This window comes from Planococcus citri, chromosome 2 (assembly GCF_950023065.1).
Source record: "Planococcus citri chromosome 2, ihPlaCitr1.1, whole genome shotgun sequence".
Classification (NCBI taxonomy): domain Eukaryota; kingdom Metazoa; phylum Arthropoda; class Insecta; order Hemiptera; family Pseudococcidae; genus Planococcus; species Planococcus citri.
Window position 1 is genome coordinate 60289152 of NC_088678.1, and position 22664 is coordinate 60311815.

At 36.6% G+C, this 22664-nt stretch overlaps 1 protein-coding gene across 5 annotated transcripts in view; it reads right to left on the reverse strand.

Moving 5' to 3' along the window:
* The window catches only part of zfh2 (Zn finger homeodomain 2), a 247387-nt gene that overhangs the window by 97647 nt on the left and 127076 nt on the right, over positions 1 to 22664 (reverse strand). The window lies entirely within an intron of this gene.

A 22664-nucleotide genomic window follows, 5' to 3' on the forward strand; every position in this document is an offset into this window, starting at 1 on the left:
AACATAAAAAAATGAATAAATCAAAAAAATTTTCAAAAATTTAGTTCAAAAATGGTTTAAAATTCAAGAAAAATCACTAAAATTTGAAAAAAAAATGGAGTGCCTAAAGTAACCTTTACAAACCTTTTGATTACGAAAAAATTTCATTGACTTTTTTTCAAGTTTGCAAAAGTCTGACAGAATGTCTGACAATAAAAATACCATCTATGTCATAATTACGAGCAATTCGTCAGTAATTGTCCTAAAACTACCAGAAATTTACTCAAGGTTTCCAATTTACCAAAAATTTTCAGAAGGCTACCAAAAATTCTTGTAATTTGGCATAAAATACCAATGATTTATCAAAAACTGTCGTTAATTCATTGAAAATTTTTCAGTACCTAATATACAAAATATTTCTGATAATTCACCAACAAATTACTAGATAGTATCTATAGTAATTTGTACAAAAATCTATAGTAGTCGAAAAAAATATTTTTCACTTAGTTTCAAAAATAAAAAGAAACCAGACAACTCCCTAAAACGACTACCAAATTTACCAAAAATAGTCGGTACTTATCTAAAAATTTCTACAGGGTGTTCAACAAAACTACCAGACAAAAAATCAATGACTTCTTCATGAACTATTTTTCACATTGTTACTGCATGAAAAAAACCCCCTCCCCCAATAAAAAATTAAATTAAATAACTTGAACCTGAGAAGAAATCGAACACGGTTGCCATTTTTTATGCGATCAAAAATTGGTTATTTTAGTTTTTTCATTTTTTTGATTTTTTGAACAAATTTTTTATTTTTTTTTATTTTATGGGCTTTGAAAAAAATTTCAGTTTCGAGCAAAATTCGCGACTTTTTCATGACTTCAAATTTTCAACATTTTTTCTGATATTTTGAACAACTTTTATGATTTAGGTATAGCATTAAATTTTGTATCATTTTCAAGGGTTTTCGTGATTTTTTAATACTCATAGGTACAGTTTTATCTGCACAATTCGGAAAATTTGCAATTATGAGAGGGGAGGGGGGAGAAATTTTCAAATTCAGAATTTTGAAGCATTCACTAATTCATATGACTTTTTAAAACAAAATTCCACGTAATTTTCAAGCTCATTTTTTTTTTTGAATTTGGCTCAAAATTTTCCACTTTTTTCAAAATTACGAAAGTGGCTATCTTGATCAACACAATAATCGCCAAAAAAATGCCTCCCAATTTCACGAACAAAAAAACTAAAAAATACCATTTCAATCTAATGTTTTTTAGCACCCATCTGCTCACTCGCCATACCACCACAATAGCAGGAAATCCGCCCGAATAATTTTTAATATCCGGTAAATGCCAAAAGACGCGATCATCTCTCATCAAACACACTAATCATCGCCGCCACACCAAGATCCAAGTCCACGAAAAGCAGCAACACCGAAATAGTAGACCAATTCAAGAGACCAGGGGTACGCGGAAAAAACGTCAAAAAAATATCCTACTCGTACCTTCGGTTTCGACACACACACGTAGGTAATAATTATCTCGTAATCTTTCACCTTCGCGTCATATACGAGTTTTGTTTTGATTTACACACAGCAGCACTATACCTACATAGGTAGTGAGAGAGAAAGATCTCGAACCCAAAGAACTTCCATCCATACCGCGAAATTCAGGGCGCCAGCGCCACTGTGCAGCTACAACTTATATCGTAGAGTAAACCCGACCCTCCTCCTCACCTCCTCTAATATGGAAAAAGTTGGACGATACGATGACGTTGGCGACTTGAAGAGTACCCGGCGTGGTGCGGCGATTCTTTGGTCTATTCGGAGGGCTCGCCTTCGCGAATATACTCGTATGTGGGTACCCTTGGCTCTAATTACAGGCGCCATCGTCATCTCTCACTCAGCATCCGTATACGATAATTTTCATGCACAGCCATCAATTATACGTACACCAGCGTAATATAGATGAAAAATTAGATATTATTATAGCATTAACGACGATCCTAAATCTAAACCTGGAGATGGAAAAGTCATCGTTAGACACAGATTCCGGCCAGGCTGACACCCTCGGGGCATTTCTTCTATCTTTCTCCAGTACCACCGCCTCATCTGTCGATAAATTTCGCGCTCATTAACCTCGCTCGTCGCTTACCTTTCTCAGTCGAATGAAAATATCGCGAAAAAAGCCAACCTAAATAGGCGTCTAAAGCGTCGAAAAGAGTATACGAGTGAAACTCTACCGCGCAACTCGATCTTTCGACGATATAATTACCGACAGCGCTGCTGCCTTCGCCGCCGGTACCTACTCTGTATCGACTAATTAAAAAGCTACTCTTTAGCAGCGCCCTAACCCGACCAATCAACGTCGTCAATGGGCGTCGGCCATTTTAACGAATTAAATCCCGTCCCGCACATTGAAACTATGCTGCTATATATACGTACATCGAAAAGAGAAAGAGCAAGTACGTACAGCCGCATACACCAGGGCACATTCCCTGCTTTATTTCTCTCTATCGCTCTCCTTCTTCCGTTTTTCAAACCACCACACGCATACACACAGCATATCCACAAAAACGTACCCTTCTGCAGTACCCGCGAGGAGCCTGCTGCCTCAGCGACGCTGCAGCGTCCTACCACCCTGCTTTTGTTCCTTTAATTTTTGCCAACCCCTTTTGTATATGCTGAAAAGTAATGCGCCGCGCGGTACCACTCTTACACCCACTTAATGGAAAAAAAAGCCAGCCAACCCCTTTTCTTGCTTCTTGCGCCTTTACCTTTCTCTCTCGCATCGCGTCGCGCGCCAGACCCAACGTTGTTAAATTTTCTTTCGCCCTGCGCGCATTTTTTTTCTTATTCCACGTTGCTTTTTTTTCTTTCTCTCTCAAAAACCCCGCACTCCTGTTACTCTCACACTGCGAGTATTTTTCCTCCCTCTATCGTACTCGTCTTCTCTCGCGATGCTGCCACTGATGCTGACGATGCTGGCTGCTTTTCTCATTTTCTTCGTCTTCGTACGTACCTACATACGTATGTTGTATATGTCGATGTATTTTCTTCTCTATTTTTTACCCCCTCGGCATCTACCGAACCCCTTTCTTTTTTCCTCGGCATCTATTCTCGTATACATGTGTGCGTTTTCCCCCCTTTCTTTCCATCGTTCATTTATCTCTCGCTTTGCCACTGCAGCCCACCACTCACTGCTGCTGCTTCAACATGTCTAATGAGAGTCTGCGCAATTTTACTCTACATACGGAATGTATAATGTTTCCTTTACTCGGCTGCTGGGCTGCTTCAGACGCCTCCTTTTATAATTCTTCCTTCGATAAACGTGATTTTTTTATGCGTTACATTTTACATGTGGAATAACATTTCAAGCAAAGTAAGGCTATGTCTGGAAAATTATACGTAGGTACCAGCTTTATTTGCTGAAAAATGCGATGAAGTGGAACCCTCACGTGAGTTTTTCGCTTTGAGGAATAATTATAGGTGTTTTTATGAGCCTTGATGAGTTGCAAAATTGATCATAACTCGAGCGAAAATCCATACAAGTGATTTTCCAAAATGCTGATAACAATATTAGAGTCTACCTTAGTCGTTTACTCGAATGCTCAATGAATTGAGACATGTTTTTTCCACTTTATCTGCTCCAATGGAAAAAGAAAATCACCTCACCAGACTAAATTTGGAATGTTTTTCTGTCTGTGACGTATTTTTTAGAACGTATATTTACGAATATTCCACTACATTCAAGTACATCCGAGCAAATCTTCATTCGTATTCTGAAAGCCATAGACGATTAGCAGGCCATAGGGAGTTGAGTCTTCCAAAAAAATAATTTTTTCGCATTCATCTCGGGTTTTCGAACCATTTTTTTCCCAGATCTCTCAACTCATCAAAGAATAGTCTGATTCGGAATTTTCGATTTCTTGAATTTTTTCATGTTAGTTAAAAAAAACCCACTCGGCGAGTTGAACGCCTGAAAATCTGCCAAAATGTGGATAACTTTGTTCAAGAAGTCAAAAATGAGTCACAATTCGATTTTTTAGCTCCTCAATTCAATTTCCGCTCCTTCAGGAGAAATTCAATACCGAAAATTCGAAAGGTGTCCACCTGGAAATCCGTCAAAATATCGATAAATTCGTTCAAAGGGTCGAAAATGAATCACAATTCAATTATTTTCAACTCCCCAAATAACTTCAAAAATTCTGTAAAATTCGAAAATCACGCTGGAGCCTCCAAAATGCCTCAAAATAGTGGAATTCGGATTCGTAATTTTTGATTTCTTGAATTTTTTAAACATTGGTCAAAAAAACACACTCGAGGTGTCCGCTTGGAAATCCGCCAAAATATGGAAAAATTCGTTCAAAGGAATAGAAAATGAGTCAAAATTCGAATTTTCAACTCCCCAACTCAATTTTCGCTCCTTCTGCAGAATTTCAGAAATTCTGGAAAAATCGAAAATGGCGCTGGAGGCTCCAGAATGTCTCAAAATTGTGAAATTCGGATTCGTAATTTTAATTTCTTGAATTTATTAATAGTCAAAAAACACATTTGAATTGTCCATCTGGAAATTCGCCAAAATATCGATAAATTGGTTCAAAGGGTCGAAAATGAGCCACAATTCGATTTCCAACTCCCCAACTCAATTTTCGCTCCTTCTGGAGAAATTCAGAAATTCCGGAGAAATCGAAAATCACGCTGGAGGCTACAGAATGCATGAAAATTTGGTTTCGAAGAGTTTAAATTACTTTCAGAGCTAATTTTCATCATTTTTACACGACAAAAATAGCCGATTTTAAAATTTGAAAAATTCACCAAAAATCAAAAAATGAATTTGAGCACCTGAAATTTTGATTTTGATGGTTTTAGAACATGATCTTTCTAAAAAGCATGCTCTCGTTAAAATCAGAGGCAGAAATAATTCAGGAGTTCCCTTGTAAAAAAAAAAAGTTAGACGAAGGTGTTGCCTATCTTCAAAACTGAAGGGGCAAACTCCGTTTTTCCAAAGCATCGATCAGAATCAACTTTTAACCGCGTTAGTTGATATTACAATAAAAACTGAACAAAATTTGATTTTTTGACTTTTTTGCCTGACTTGAAAATTGAAAGATCTACGCGCAGATTTTCAAAAAAATATAATAATAATTTGAAAAATGGTCAAAGAAATGAACAGCACGTGAAAAAAATAGCCAAATTTCATCCTTACAGCCTTTGGCCAAAGACCAAAACTTGAGAAAAGTCACCAGTGTTTACCAACACTTTTCTTTCCATCAACTTCTCAGCTATTATCACGTCCACGTTCAATTCAATTACCAAAAAACACTCCGAACACTTCAAACAACCTCACAACACCCAGCACAAATCATCTCCTCCACTAATCTTCTTCATCTTCGTCTTCGTCGTCAAAAAAAACACCTCGTCGATTATTTTTCTTACACTTTCGACTTTCCGAAGCTCACCACAGCAGCACCTCAACATAGTACATAAAACTACACCCAACATCAAGTAAAAAAACACGCTCGATCCGACCACCAAATAAAAAAAAAAACACGACGACGTATACAGAATTTAATTCGAATAATCGACGATGTCGCATCAGTCCTCCCCCTACCTCTGCCCCAATCCTCAGTTAATGGTGGTCTTCTCTCTCACTCGCGTTCGATCGACGAAAACACAAAAAGAAAAAAATACAACGTAGGTAATACGCCAATAAAAATAATTTCATCGCCCAATAACCGAGTTACTCCAATTATCTGGAGTTACACTCCATTAAACTGTTACTAATTTATGCCGGTTCTGATTGAATGCATATATACGAGTGAGTAGGATAGGATACCCCAACGGTCGATCCATAAACTATATCACAAGACCCACCACCCGCTCCTACCGTCGTCCTCGATCATCCATTTAGTTAATGAACAAAATGGGGGCTCATTGTAACCGTGTTTGTGGGTACCATCGAGTAATTTGTATTCGGCGATGACGAGGACGACCATACATATAATATAATATCGGCGAAAAATATACCATGTATAGCAACGTATTACTGTTTATAAAGTAATATAATACTCTTCGCGTTTATATATGTATTATATCTACATAATAATAATAATAACAAACAACGGGGACGTGGCATGGCATGGCAGGGCGCTATGTACGTACCACATACGTGCTGCATTGATTTAACATTATACATATAGACGTACACCTCTATATCCTACTACATCGTATATATTATACCACACATAACGAATAATAAACACCACACATCGACCAATCGCATACGTTGGAATAATTAACACCGAGCTAAAAAACCACATCTACATCCTAGTTACCCCTTTATTTCCCTTCCACAATACATTGCTTTCACAACATTACACAACCCCCAATTCTTAACAGGGTCAGATGGCCTCACAACACCTAGATTTTCTCTCCAAAGTTCAAATAAAAACTCGAACACAGTCCAAAAAATAGTAAGAAACCTTTTCACGTTTCTTTGCAAAGGCGTACTGGCCAAACAATACGCTAGAATGTCCGATAGATGGCGTCTGGCTATCGTTAAAATAGCCACCTGTCATTACACCCATAAAAATCGAACCCACGCTGCACGTTTCAGTTTCCTTTTCCGCGTCAAAAAGTACCTATCCTTTTTCTCGTCATATTTTTTTTTTCCGCCGGTACAAAAAGCACCCTGTGTTCAATCGTGTATGTGACATTTTCAACACACAAATTTGGTCACCGAAATGACCCTCTTCTTCGACAGATATGGGATACCATGAAAATAAATCTTCATCGCGTCTAAACGCTGTGCTATAGCTCTTTTTTCACCTCGAGTGTAGATTTTTGTACATATTTATTTTACATGTTCATCTTATCCATTTTTTTTGTTTTCATCCTGTGCTTCCAACATTGTACTCTCTCTCATCATTTCAAGCATATCTACAGACTCGCAGGTGTAAAATAATAACGTTGCTGCTGCTGTTTGCTTTACACACAAAATCATCTCCAGGTTGTATCTTTTCCACATACGGTAACTTAAAACTCACAGGTTTTGTATCACCTCACACATTCTCTCTCACTCTTTCTCTCTCTGTTCATCTTTTGGTTCTTTTCTCTGTTCGAGATGCATCGCTGGAGCGGTATTTCCAGCACTTTGTAAAGCATCAGCTACTAGAAGCACTATAAAGGTAGGTACCTCTTAAAGGTAAAGGTATATAGGTATTAAATACCCAGTGGCAGATAGAAAGATACTAATGTTTACATTTTGTAGATTCTACATCGCCAAAGAGTACCATACACAAACGATATATTTTATCACAAGAACAACAAGAACACCATCCACAGCAACCTTTAACTATTCTATAAATCGAAATCCATCGCAACTCAGCGGGGATCTTCCAACTAATCTCGAGATCTTCGTGTGTATTATATATAAAAACTGTATATTTTCCAAGATTCGATTTGTTCGTCTTGGTGATAAATGCTCGATAACGAAATCGAAAAGAAGAATTTTTAATTTTTTTATCATTGTTTCCAGACCATTTTTTCTTTCAGGTTTTGTTTTCGTTGAAATGAGTAATTTATACAAGTGGAGGGTTTTAAAAGAGGTAAGTATAATTATTCAAGACGTCTCCTCTGTCTCTTTCCTCGAACGAAACTAAATTATGGGATGAAATCTAAAAATAACGATAAATAATCGAATAAGTCAAACCACCCATTTTCTAATTATGATAATATGGAAAAAAAACAACTCATAAAAATTAAAAACTTAAGAGACTTTTCGTTTGGGTTTTCATCTCATTCTCACATCTCGTCTTCATCTCCATCATAATACTCTTCATTATGATTATACTTATTTTTAAAAAAGTAAATAAAAATAAAAATGTAATTTTTGAGACACTTTTTGATCAATTTTCTTGATTTTTTCTCCACCACTGGCATCAGAACTGCAGAAAATGAATTCATAAAGGGGCAATATGATGAAAATCGTTTTCTGAGTACAAGTTCATCTCGTGAGAAAAAAATAACACGAAAAATGTTAATTCAAAACAAAATTAGGTAATCCATCCAGTTCAACGACTAAAAAATAAATTTTTCTTTTTAAAAAATTAGCAAAACAAATCGTTTATAAATTCATAAATTATTTCAGGAAACAATTTTCTTGATGACATTTTAGCAATGTTGCGATTTTTTGAACAAAAAAAATAATCTTAAAAATCTCAATTTTTGCAAAATTTCCGTAGAATGCTCAAATATACATAAAAATATGCAGGTTTTCCCATTAAAATATGCAAAATATGCAAAATTATATCGAGCTCATTTCCCAGATTTCCTAATCCATAGAAAAAAATATGCAAAGCATAAAAATTCCAGCTCTATAATCATCAAAAAACAATTTCCCTCACAAAAGTTTCAAAATTTGTATAAAAATCACTCAAAAGTAGAATCGAAAAGGTTTAGGGTGTGTACAGGTAGTAAAAGTACTCGCAGTAAAAAATAGTGATTTTCAGCAATTTTGCTTGAAAGGTAGTGAAAAATGAAAAAACATAAAAAATATAAAAATCACTGCTAAAAATTCGTATAAAAATCCTCCATCTTTCATATTTGAAAAATTTTACTTTGGAAGTTGATTCCAAATTGATGAAAACGTATAAATTCCAATGAGAGAAATTACTAAAAATTACAAAGTCCAAACCAAAAAGAAAAAAAACGAATAGAAATGAAAAAATTGATGGGGGGGGGGGTTGAAAATATATTGGAAGGTTGTGATTTCTTTTTGAAAGGTGGACCTTGTTCATAATTTAAAGGAGATAACATTTTTGAAAATAACTGAAGTTAGGATTTGACTTTTTTTGCCTAATTGTAGTGGAGCTAATTTTTTCCCCTGTACTTCGACGAAACAAAGAGAACAAGGGGTGAGATTTTTAATTCGGTTCATTTGAATATTTTGATTATAAAAAATTGGTACGTGCATCAGGAGACACGCGAGAGCAGCGAATTGATGCACTAAACAAATGAAGAAAGTTAGTTGAAAAAAAAAAAAAAAAACCCAGATACGAGTACCTGCGATACCTGCCACAAAAACAGCGTGGCTGGCGCGCGTTAATCAGTTGAAAAAAAAAGAGAAACAGAGAAAAAGGAAACCGCAGGGGTATCTTTACCTCCCCCTCACGAATCTATTGTGCTGTCACAGTACCTATGCGCAATGCCCAATGCATCAAGAAGGCAGCACTTTGAAATTGTGTAGAGAATTGGTGATGTGGATGCGAGCTAGCGCGAGGACGATCACGAAGATGTGAGGAAAAACCTACAAAAAAAGAACTCATGCCGCCGTCCGCATCCAGGTGTGAACTGCATATTATTATATTATGCTGGAGAACTGGAAAAGAGTGGATGTGGAGGTTGATAGCAGAAACGTGGACAATGTATACGCAGGTTTTACTCGTATTTTATTATTATGCTGCTTTTGATGCGGTGCTTTTTTTTCTCCAAGTCCCCGCCGTAGCAACCCTGTACGTGGCTTTTGTTTCTCCTCTATACGCGGATGTAGGTAAATTATATAACGTATTGTCCTGCTTGTATGTCCTGCGGTGTGATTTGTCCTTACAAGGTCATCCATGAGCTGAGTTCTATACTCGTATACACCGAAGAAGACCAGCAAGTGTCCGGCTGGTGGTGGATAAATCGGTGCATTTGTAAGGTGTGACATTGATATCTCGAAAATCCTCTGTAATTCCGCGTAGGAGGAGGTTAGGAGTCGATTATCGTTATATTTTTATGAATGAAGACACGTGTAGAAGTGACCGTTGCTGAGCTACAGCTACCCTTTTTTTTCCTACTTCTTTAGCCGTGTGCGATGGTAATTAAAATTTTCAAGAGGTGGAGTTGCGGTGTACCTGGCTAAAGAGGTGGGTGGGTGAGAATGTTGCGAAGTTGTAGAGACAGAGAAAGGTAGGTAAAATGATCGACTGATCGAAGATCCAACAGTTGTACCAGGTTTTTACGATACAGTAACGCCTTCTTTACCTTTCCTAGTGTAAGTTAATAGACATTAGTACCTCGATTGGTATGACTGACGGAATGGTGAGCGAAGAAAACTCGCTACTGAGAATGTGTACTAGTGTAAATGTAGCTATATAGCCTCGTACCTACGAGTGTACAAAGCGAGGTAATAAATCGCAAGCTCGCGGTAAACAGCCAATAAAAGTAGCCAAGTATGTACGAGGTAGCTGCTGGATACTCGAGTAGGTACGAATGAAACAGCAAGGCGGGCAGACGAAGAAAAGTATCGAACTACCACCGGCATATTAATGAATGGGTTTATTATTATGGCGAGAATTATTCTTATTGCTCTTTGAATAATGACGACCGATTGTGATTTGATATCAGCAGAACGGAAAGAAGGTGGGTAATTAAAATGGCGTTCGTATAAAGTTGGTGCAATAAATTCAAGAAATTCGGTAAAATGTGAGGTTATCGACTGCATGGCAAGGAGTAGAGATATTCTAGTCTATATTTACTTATACCTGAGATGATCTCTTCGTGCCATAAGAGAAAGGCGAGTACGAAATATCAAATGTGTTTGCCCAGCAGTGACATCTTTTGAGAAATTTTTTAAAGGTTTCTTTCTCTTCTCTTTTTCCTGTCGCCGATACTCGAAAACAATAAACTCCTTAATACGATCTATTTTACCCCTACTGCCCTCCCTTCTCCCATCGGGAATCTCGTCAAAGTCGAAATACCTAATACTTCATGTATTGTGAAAATCTATACGTGTATAAAGTGGATATATAGGTACATAAAATGGACATTCGGCCAGTCTATTGTTATACCATAATGTGTAGCCCCTTTACGAAGATGAAAGATACCATTATATATATATAGCTAAGCATCTAGTACAGTCTTTAACCCTTTGACGCACCGAGGGAGTTAAATGGATCGTGTGGTTAATGGCGAAAAAAAAATGGTCGCCGTTCGATTAGGTATAGTTCTTTTAAATGTAGGTATAAATGAAAGAAATGCACAACTTCGGTGTGTATGACTGTGAAATGAAACAATAGGTACCTTTAGAATAGCTTTTTGTTTCTTTTTTCACATTTGTACATATACGACGAGATTTACTTAAATAGGACCTTGCGGAGAGAGAGTTATTCAGAGTATTGTTTTCTTCCGCATTTTTGAACAGATTTTTTCCTTTTTTTCTTTTCGAAAATAGGTAAATGGAGAAATTTAAAACTGCGATGAGAAATAATAGGTAAAAGGTGGTGCAGGTGGTCTGAAATAGATGCTGAGATGTGTCTCTGTTTGTGATCACGATGCAGGAGGGCCGAGGTGTCGTGTTGAGGAGCGATGGTGATTATTTTGATGTGAAGATTTCGAAATGTGCGATGTTTTTGATCGAGGGGTCGAAAATTTGTGCAAGTTTTGGCGATACATTACTAATAAATGTATTTTCGCTTTTTTCGAAGAGCTAATTTTTCGTACGAAAAAAAGTGGCAACACTGATTTTTATGATATTACCAAAAAGCCCTTTAAAACCCCTAACTATTGGAAAAAGTTCCATTTTGGTGGGTATCGCGGTTATCGAGTAATCCACCGCTGAAATGGATGATATCTCAAGTTCACTGAAAACTTTCACACCCCCTAGCAGCCATTAAAAAGGGCTAGAGGGCTGCGATTTGCACCATTGGTCATCCCTTCAAAAGGTTTTTCCACAGGAAAAATTTCAAAAAAATCGCCGACCCCCCCCTCACCACTTCTTAGTCGAATTGACGTGGAATTACCCTTCAGATTCTTTCAAGAAAATAAATTCCTGATACTGCTCCCTGGTTGATGAACGATAATTGCCCAAAATGAGAGCCATTTGCATTTTAAAATAAAATTTGTGAAAAAATCTTTCGATTGCTCATTTTGTGTGCTAATCACTACACCATTGCGGCAACAAATACGTTGCTTATGGCCTATTTGGTCACACTGTCACAAAAGGAAACAGATGTGGAAAAATTCATAATTCATAAATCGTTACAATTAAATAATCACTCACTAATCATTATCTTCTATAGTAATTCCAACGGTGAAAATTTGATACTCACCTAAAACAAACAAACAAAATAAACACTTGATTAGTTTATTATTTCGACAATATGTATGTAATCATAAATCATATACCTACTCACAATTTACTACATAAGAAAAGTTTAAATAAGATTTCATTAAAATCTCAATTTTTTCACACCTTTAACCAGCCACCAATATCTACTCATCACACTTCAATCCTCTCCTCCCTCTTCTTCTCACTTTCCACCAAACCACACTATACCTTCGTATCAATTGTCAATCCTCGAATCCGAGCAAATCTCTCCATAAAATAACAATTATCGTTTCTTCATCCCGTCCAATCACAGAGATTAGTACAATTCAATAGCTATTTGCTTCGATGCACATCATCACGTCATTCAGCGGCGACATCTCTCTCTACATAGACTTAATACATTGGCACATCTTCTATATCTAATCAACACCGCCATCTTGAATTCCACTCCACCGTTCGGTTCGCATTTTGTATACAGAAATTCGGATGCTGCGCTGAAAATCCATTAAAAACACTAGCAGCAGCATCTTCTCATCATCATCATTATCATCATCATCATCGCCACCATCACCTCCTCTCGATATTTCTCTTCTTTCTCACCCCGTAGGACGATCGATGGTACTATCTTTCACACATTCATTCATTTTTTTTCTCGCGACTCTGTAGCAACGACGAGTAATTATAAACGCACGTCCTCCATTATCATTATTATCGTGATTGCGCCGCGGCTGCTTCATCTTCATCGTATACCTAATCGAAATCATCGCGTATATGAGAAGAAAAGGGTACCACTGGAACCACAATACAGAAATGACGAGGAGGAGGATGAATTAGCGCATCGACGACCGTCGTAGTCGTCGTCGGTCACCGCCGTGGTGAATTTTTCCATTACGAGTATTTCTCGCCAGTTGGGCGGTTTTTTCCCTCGTACTTTTGCGATCGACCTTCATCGTCGGTCGTCGCGATAAATTCGTCTCATTTCACGCAACTTCGTCACACTATACGCTATCGTCATCCTCTCTTTCTCTCTCACTCTGGATACTCTTTTCAGCAATCGCGCAATCCATGTACCTATATTGGAGGTTTACTATACAAGGTACATGGCACGTAATCGCGAGAAACCAAAACACCAAGATCCTCTATTTCTCATTGGCATGGCCACTGGCCAGTGGCCAGCCACATCACATCGCACAGCTCTCTGCATCGTCGACGAATGGAATCCGCGTATAATTACCGCGTATATGCTCGATGCCTTAAAAACCAATTACAACAATCATTTTCCAACTTCTTCTTCTTCTTCTTCTATGTAAAAAGACCAGAAACAAACCGCAAATCTCCATCATCTAAAACGCTCAGCTATGGCGTATCTATTAACGCCAGCACCACGTCCAACTCACGGGGACTGCGACTCGACTGATCCACAACGACGACGAGGTGAGCAGCGAGTATACGAGATACCTAGACCGCCACATTGTTGTAATTTAGCCGACGAATAATTAGACGAATTATCAGCTGAAATTCATCTCCTGTTGTACCACGTATATAGGTATACTTCGCGCCGCTGCCGTCGTCGACCCAAGACGAAGGGGGTCAGAGGGGTACGAATACTGACCATACAGCCAGGTCGTGGTTATATACCTACTGTAGGATAATAATTACCGCGCTACTCATAATTACCCACCGACGACCAAGACCACGATGACGAGGACGTGTGTGTACGCCAGTGTGAGTGAATATGCTCGTAACGTGTAATTAGACACCAAATAACGTAGCCTAGCCACGTTGTGGCGGCGCCAAAAACATATGAAATGAAAAAAAAAAACTCCTAGCACTTTAATCCTCCCTCTCGTGCTCTCACCTCACAACTATCGACGTTCACAGAGTCCCTACATGGAACAATTCGGTCTATTTTCATCATATTGACCAATGGACAGGGTGAGGACTGAGGAGGGTGGCGTCTAGTATAGTACGTGAGATTGAAATTTTTTTCCTCCCTTGTTCCTTTTTTCACATTCTTTCATTCCTCTGATCAAACACAAATCTTTGTTCATCTCCATCTCGATTCTTCAAAAAAAAAATCCCCCTCACTTCATCTCTCACCCATTCTACATACATTTTATGGACGACGACGAGGTAAAGTTTATGTACATATCGTAGGTACACGTCACTATGTATAATTATAGCTCACTGTCCCCCTTCTTGCCCCACACCTCATGTCAGCTTGGCCTCTACTTCGAGGCACCTTTACACTAATAACCGGTTCATCATCGAAGAACATAATATACGACAAATATAGGTACATATTTTCTTCCAATCCAATACACTCACAGAGACGTCTACGAGAACAAATTCGCCATCACACGTACTTATGAGACTAATAAGTACCCTGTAAATTGACACCCTTCTCCTTCACTTCTCACCCATCCATCGAATCGACTCACAGAACCACAGAAAAAAAACCTATACAACTTGGTGAAACACTGACCAAAGACGTAGCTCAAGTACAGAAAAACTAATTAAACAATTCAACTCGTCTTCTTCTCGGTCCAAGTTTTAGTTAATTCGATGCATCCCCTATCGCCAGCGAGAGGGGCAAGGGGATCTTCGAAAACACCGACAGAACTAACTTCAGCAGAAATCTCCTCGCGGCTACTTTTAATTCCAGCACAACTGACCTTGCCTCGTCTTTCCGGCTGCTTTGCCTGCTCACAAACTATACCAGGGTGGTGTATGTTTAAGCTACAACGTCTAAATAAGTTTTTCTAATATCTTCTCCCCCGCTCCTGCCCCATCCGACCGAGAACTTTTGTAATTAAAGCTGCTTCTTAGTTAGAGTCGTCGTCGTCGTCGACGTGTGTGTGTGTCTGTATTTCCTTTAAATTAAGCTTTTATTAACGAGCCACCTATAAACCTATCGACGCGCTTAAACTCCCCTCCCCCTCACCCCTCTGGCCGCTCTCTGCGGTGCCGTAGTACACAGTTAAAAGTTGAATAACTTTTTTTCTCGCTTTTCATTTATCGTTTGTCTTTGTTTCTCTCTCATCTGGATGCTTTTTCACATGGTAACTGTTCGTATTTTCCGTATTTTCACACAAAGTACGACGTTGTTGGAGTCTGCTGGTCCACGTGTTTAATTAATTTTCGATTTTTCATTTACTTTAATTAAGTAAACGTGTAACTCAAGGGGTAAGTTTAGTAATCTTCGTCGTCTCGTTCACATATTTTCTTTTTATTCCAGCAGGTTCAATCACAATCCCTTAAACGCCATCGCGTCGTTGGCACCTTAGACGTCTCCATTAAAATAACTGGACTTTTTTTTTTACCATTTTGTAAGAATCCTATGCTTTTTTTTGCGACATTCGCTTTGTCCTTTTTTTTATATCAGTTCTTATCACTATTGTTTTGCGTTCTCTTTTTATACATATAAGGTGATCTTTGATCGCAATAAATTCACTATTTAAGTACCCGGCTCTTAATTTACAACGTCGTAAAAATGACGAAAAAATCGACCTTTACCAGTATAAAACTATCATTTCGATTGGAAAAAATTTCCTTTTGTTTCTCGCACGTTTTTTTACCATGTCTGTTCCCTTTTTTTTTTCGTCGATCCTTTTCTTTTTCACTAAAAAAAAACAACAGATCTTTAACCTCGAAGACAGACACCGCGTCGACTAGAAATGAAAAAAATCACCCAATAATGGCTTTAAATTTGATAACAAAGACATGCTTAGTGCTTACTCGTCTGCGTCGATAGTCTTAATTTTCGAGAAGAAAACAACAAGTGTTTTATACTGGTAATATAAGAGGGTGTAAAGTTGTGATTTTTTGTTTTGTGTCTTTTTTCTTAAATGTGTGCAAAGATGACGATATTTCATTGTTTGAATGAGTGAATCGACCTCGTAGATTTATGATGAGGAGAGATAGAAAGCATTGATAGGTTTCTTTCAGTAAAAAAAATCTAAAAAGCAAGAGCCATCTTGCAATCAGGAATAATTCTAATAACAAGTATGATGCAGTATTTAAAAGAAAATTTGAAATCAAATCCACGTAATGCCCAAATTGAGGTCAACGACCCCTGCAGCAGCCACCAATCTTCCCAATTTTCCATTCCCAACTCTGAATTTTGAACTCACAACCCTCTCTCCTCCTCATCCACTCCCAAACACCATAAAATCCTTAAAATTCCACAAAACCAATTCCTCTCTCCCATTTTCAACAACACATCGAAACAGTCCACGAATTATTATAGAATACCACCAATTTACACGATACATATACGAACAAGCGAGCCAACAACACACACGCCGAATTAACTATTATAAGTATACCAAGCTCATCGACACGTATCCCATCCGCAGCACCATTATACACAGCAACTCATCATCAGTACATCCCACGTCTCTAATTAACGACCGCCTGAAAACCTATTAAATCTGGAAACCCCAATCATCTATACACCAGCTCACCATGCAGCACATATCACATCCATTAAAACTAAAACCGAGGTAAAAAAAAAAAGAGTAAACCTCGCACAAATCACCTTTATATACCTTAAATGACCCTATACGAATACAAAATTCATTCATAAGGAAATTTCATTGATTAAGGTAAAGAAAATAGGGAAAAAACCCACATACTAATTCGTATAAAATAAAAAATAAATTATACACCGGACATCGTCGATCGATCGATTGATCGAATTGATCGTTGTATTCGATACACTGGTACATGAAAATAAGACGATTTTTACGACACATTCGAACACATCACGAGCTTCGAGGAAATGAGAGGAGGGGTCATTTAACACCAAAACATCATCTCCAGCAATCCTAAAAGCATCTTATTGATTAACAAACTAATTTTTTTCCCTTTTTGTATACTAATTTTAGTGTACGTATAAATCGACACGAGTTTATAAGATTTTTACGACGACGTGTGTCCTCCGTTCTATTATATGTACAAGATGTGCACCTCATCACCTCTGCATCATGCAGCTAATCGTGGTTTTCCTCCACTCCCTCTGTCACTCTTTGCTCCGATCATTCGATCTCTTCGCAGCACTATTGATGTCTCATCATCTGGTCGATCGTATTTATTGGTATTCGTCTTCCTTTTTCGACGTACTAAGTACACAATGAGTCAGCTATAATTGTTGATTTTATAATTAACACGCCATCCAGACCATCGTGTACCATCTTTCAACTTTTTCTAAATGTGGCTTCTACATTACAGGTTAATTCGATACTCTAGAAGTAGAATGAGTGGTACTCGTAGGTACCTTCGTCATCGTTTCTCGAAAATATCGGTTCGTATAATTTGAACAATTATTCAGTTCAGATGGGTTTGAAGAGAAGTAGACGAGATGGTGAAAGGGTGAAAGAGAAGAGAGGGGAAGGGGATGTTGATATTTTGAAATTCTACCCGATTCCCTGAAGTATTATTTTCTCAATTTTTCCACAAAAAAAAATAATATAACACCACTTCGAAAAAAAAAGTTGAATAAAACTTGTAGAATAAATTTTTAAAAAATCAAAAAAAAATGAACTCATATTACCATAATTATCAGTATTTTAATATACCAAATAGGTAGACTTGTTTCGTCGAATTATGAAAAATAAAACCAAACGTCATTATCAGACTTATAAATTACAACAGAAAAAAGAGGTTACTCTACATGCAGAAAAATATAAAACTAGCATAATAATTCCACAGTAAAAAAAATTATCGAGTCATAATCAAATTAAGTTACCTGCGTAGAAAAAAAAATACTCAGAGGAGTAAAAAACCGACTCTAATAATAACTCTCTCGGTAATTACGCGATCATATACATATTCTTCGCGAATACGACGATTTTCAAGTCGATGGCCTCATTTGTTTTTACGATATGCTGGGAATTTTTTTTCCTGCTTTATTTTTCCATCAAATATAATTTTACACGTCGTTCTACGATAAGAGGTGAGAACACAGCAGTGCAGCTGGTTGCTCAGGGTGCACTAATACCACACGTACAAGTACAACAAATCATGTTAAAATGGACGCCACAGATACGATAACCCAAGTCGAGGGCATTAAAGGAGCTGCTGAAGCGAGAGGATCAAGTATAGACGATCGGTAGAAGATGTCTCCTTCATTAATACCCTCGCAGCTTGGCAATTGGCATATTAATTGTTCTCCATGAAGATGAAGGAGGATGAGGGAGAGCAGCAATGATTCGAATAACTAACTTGATGAACTTCAAGCAGACAATTTTCATCATACTCGACATAAAATTTTTGAAAAATTTTACTCAATCAATACCTATTTATGATAATGTCAATTCAACCAATAAAAATGTCCAATTGATTCAATAAATTTGAGCTGAATTAAAAGGAAAATTTCATTGATCCCTCAGAGGCTGATTTTTATCAAATAACTCAATCCAAATCGTTCATCTGACCCCAAAAAGCAATTCCACAAAATCAAATAGGTACTTGAAACTGAAAAAATGACACCCATTAACAGATATCTATAAATAGTTGAAAAGATCTTAGAAAAAATTCGGCCTCGAAAAGATTCTACGCTGGTGTGCTTTGAAAGAATTCGCTCATCAGCGTAGGTGTAAATATCACCAAAGTGGTTGGACCAGAAAGACATTCAAAGGTAGAGGGAGAGGGCATCGAGTATTGCATCCAGGTCCAAGACCAGTTCTGCTATATATTTTATGACGTTCCTCTCTCTGGTCTCTGAAGCGCGATGCGTCTACAAGTCTGCTGATACGAGGAGAACACGATTGCTACGAGAGAGGCGAGAAGAAGATTTAAGAAGCAGATATTAATTAATTTAAATTAATAATAATTCGTCGACGAACGTCGGCCAGGTTATCATTGAATAAAATCAGCCATCAGCCAACATTCAACTCACCATATTGAGCAAAATTATACGCGTACAAGCGCACAGAATTCTAGATAGAGGTAAGAGAGAATCCAGTGGTTAATAAAAATAGTTATACCCGAGTATCGTATAAAATAAATAGCAACATTTTGTTTCTAGTACTTCTATCCGGCTACAAGAACTGCAACAAGTGAGCTTGACTTACTTACAGATAAAAGATTAGTACATTGAGACAAAAACACCATCACGAAAAGGGAGCAGAAATCAGACGAGTACTGACCATTTAACATTATAGTCAAACAAGACGACATCAAACACCCTGGAGACGTACGTACAAATGTGAAATGGAAATGGAAAAATCAACAATAACTCATCAGATAACGATTTACTTCACCAAAGCAGACGATTACACAGAGAGAGGGATTGGTCATTGTGGTCTATCGAAAGGGAGACAGAATAAGTGAAAAAAGACACCAAAACCAGCCAAAAGCACAAAATACTCGTACCAGAGTACGCGGAATGGGAAACAGCTATAGCATCATGTAAGTGATAGTCGCTGATAAAAGAGAAGAAAAGCATTAACATTCAACACCCGTCGTATCGGGTATAAATCTGTACACCTCGGTCCATGGCTACGGTGGTCTGTTCGGTCACATCGTAAACATATCTCTCTCTCTGAGAACCCCTCGTTTCAATTTACACGTAAAAATCGGTGTTGTTTAATTTGGTACAAGATAAATTAAATACGTACATAAATTCGGCGATCCGTGGGCGGATTATTTAATGAATATAAGACGCGGCACGACTCTCTAGACGTGTAGTATTTAGTACACGTTTTGAGGAAAAAAAAAAGAAGCTATGATAACAAGGATAGACTTCTACACCAGATCACTATAGTATGTACTTTGGGCAAGCAACAGAGAAAGGTGAAAAACAAAAAAAAACACGAATAAATTATCAAGCTCGCAGCTCGGTTTCTTTTTTCCTCCCGAACAAGGATTCGCGTTTTGCGATGTCGGATCTTGTTTTGTTTTTTTTTTAAATGTCGCTAATTCGTTTACAGAGAATAGTCAGTTGTGGTCCGGTTTACTCATTTTTCGAGGTAATTAATGCTCGAATTAAAGACGATTTACGCGATCGCGAAGTCGAGGTATACATTTTTCTGAATCCTGAGAGGTGGCTTGCAAGATGAGTCACTGGAGATTGTGTCGATGATGCATCATAATGTCTTGCGAATAGAATAGAAAAGGAGCGGAGAGGAGAGGCTCGCGTGAATTTATAGGGAAGAATTTAACCGCGCAGTTGGAACAATTCGATGAATTTGTCCACTCATTTATAATAATTTCGTTCTACTTAATTATATACGTTTTTTTTTCTCTTGATAAATTACTAATGAAATTTTTGATGATGTATATTTTTAGGTATTCTGTTGTTCGATATTAATAAAGATCATAGGTCGAAAAAATCTCCAGATTGATTTATACGAGAAGAGAGAGAAAAGAAGAGAGAACTACGAGTAATTTTTCAACAATTCTCAACGGTGAAATGATGACCATCCAAAATTAGTCGAAAAATTGAGAAAAATCAGTTTCTGGAGCAGAAAAAATTCTTCAAAGGTTGAGATATCGTAAAAATTTCAGAAATTAAAGGTGTTCGAAAAACAACAAAATTTTATAAGACCGCATAAAACCATAAAAAATCGCATTTAAATTGCCAAAAAATTGACGATGCTTCAAAAGTTATTAGAAATGAATTGAATACTTTGAAAACGTTACCAAATTAATTCAGAATAATAAAAAATGTCAACTTCTTTTGAAATAACATGAAAATTATTCAGAAGACAAAATACCTATCATAGAAAATCTGATGAAGTGATGAAGTATAAAAATCGTCAAAATACGCCGAAAATCAAGAAAATTGTGCCAAAAACTCTCTCATCTTATAAAATAGCAAAAAAAAATTCAATTGCATATTTTTCTTTGAAAAAATCACTAAGTATACATTTTATTTTTACTACTTTTTTTAAACCAAATTTTCAGAAAGCTCTCCACTCGACCCCCCCCCCCCCCTCCATCCACACAAAAAAATGAAATTGGAAGAAAATTTGTGCACAAAGTATTTTTTAATTTCATCAAAAATGAACGGGGTTTTTTCATTAATTTGGAGGTTTTTGTTGTGGGTTTGAATTTTTTTTTCATTTTTTCACTATCTTTTTGAATAAATTTACTACTTTTTCACTACTTTCACTACCTGTTAGATACCCTGATTTCAAACAATGTATCAGTAAAATTGCCCCCCAAAAAAACGTGAAATATGTTGAAGGAAAATCAATTACCTAAGTACCTATTTTTGAAACGAAATAAAATCAAATTCAACACAACATTGCAAAATTCGTACAAAAATGTTGCAAAATTAATTTAAAATAAGTTGAAAAAATTCAAATATTTTTGAAAAATTGCCTCAATTGTTAAAATTGCATCCAAAAATATCTACATGTATCACAAAACTTACTAAAAAATCTTTTAAAATCAATTTCAAGAAATTGAAAAATCGCTGAAATTGTTGAAATTACAGCAAAATTCAACACTACAACACAAAATTTGGTCAATAATGTTACAAAATTAATTTCAAGAAAAATAAACCCTCAACATTGTTCAAAAATCATAGAAGAATTGTAATAATCACAACAAAATTCAACACAACATTACAAAATGTTTCAAAATTGGCTTCAAGAAGTTATAAAAATCCAAACTTTTTTGAAAAATTGCCAAAATTATCGAAATTACAAAAAAAATTTTACACAATATCATGAAAATGTTTGATCTAAAATGTTACAAAAATAGTTTCAAGAAGTTGAAAAAATTGAAACATTTCTGAAAAATCGCTAAAATTGCTAAAATATTACAAGACAATTCAACACATCACAAAATTATTTCAAAAATATTCCAAGATTACTTTCGAGAATTCGATTTTTCAAATATTTTCGAGAACATTTTCTCCTTTTTCGATTCACCAAATCTTCCAAATTTTCAAATCATTGCTATAAAAAAATTAATTTCATTCAACAAACCGAAATAAACAAGAATACATCAAGAAGATTTGAAGTGATGGGTAAGATGATATACAAATCAGTCCACAACAAAACTCAAAAATCCAGGAATCTTCTTTGTTTTCCTCAATAGCAAAAAAAAAAGTACGAACCTGTACAACAAAAGGTCGTGTCTTGCCACTTCCCCACTTCCCTCCTCGATAGTCCAATACAAAAATCAACTCCAGCGAAACAATCAAAACAACGACCACGAGAAATCACACATATGATTTGTAAAGGATTCATCTCGCTAATTATTTTCGTTTCCTTTTTCATCTACATATTTCTTCGAATTTTTATTTTAATTTCTATTCAAAAAAAGTACAGTATATCAACTTCAAAATCTGCTCTATATAAAATAAATGCACATGCTACACTCTCAGGTCTCTGCGTCGTATTGACTAGTCATTTGAAAAAGGCTGCTTTACAATACAATTTTTCGATTATTTACCTGGGTATTTGTTTCCACTCACCCATGCTAATAAGGGAACTAGACCAGTGGAACCAGTTTCAAGGCCCAGGAGTTTCTGTGCAAATGAAATTATTTAATCGGCCAAATTCAACATTGTCTCACTGACTAACTCGAGTTATTTTATCATTTGCTATTATTTAACAAAAAATAATACGACGA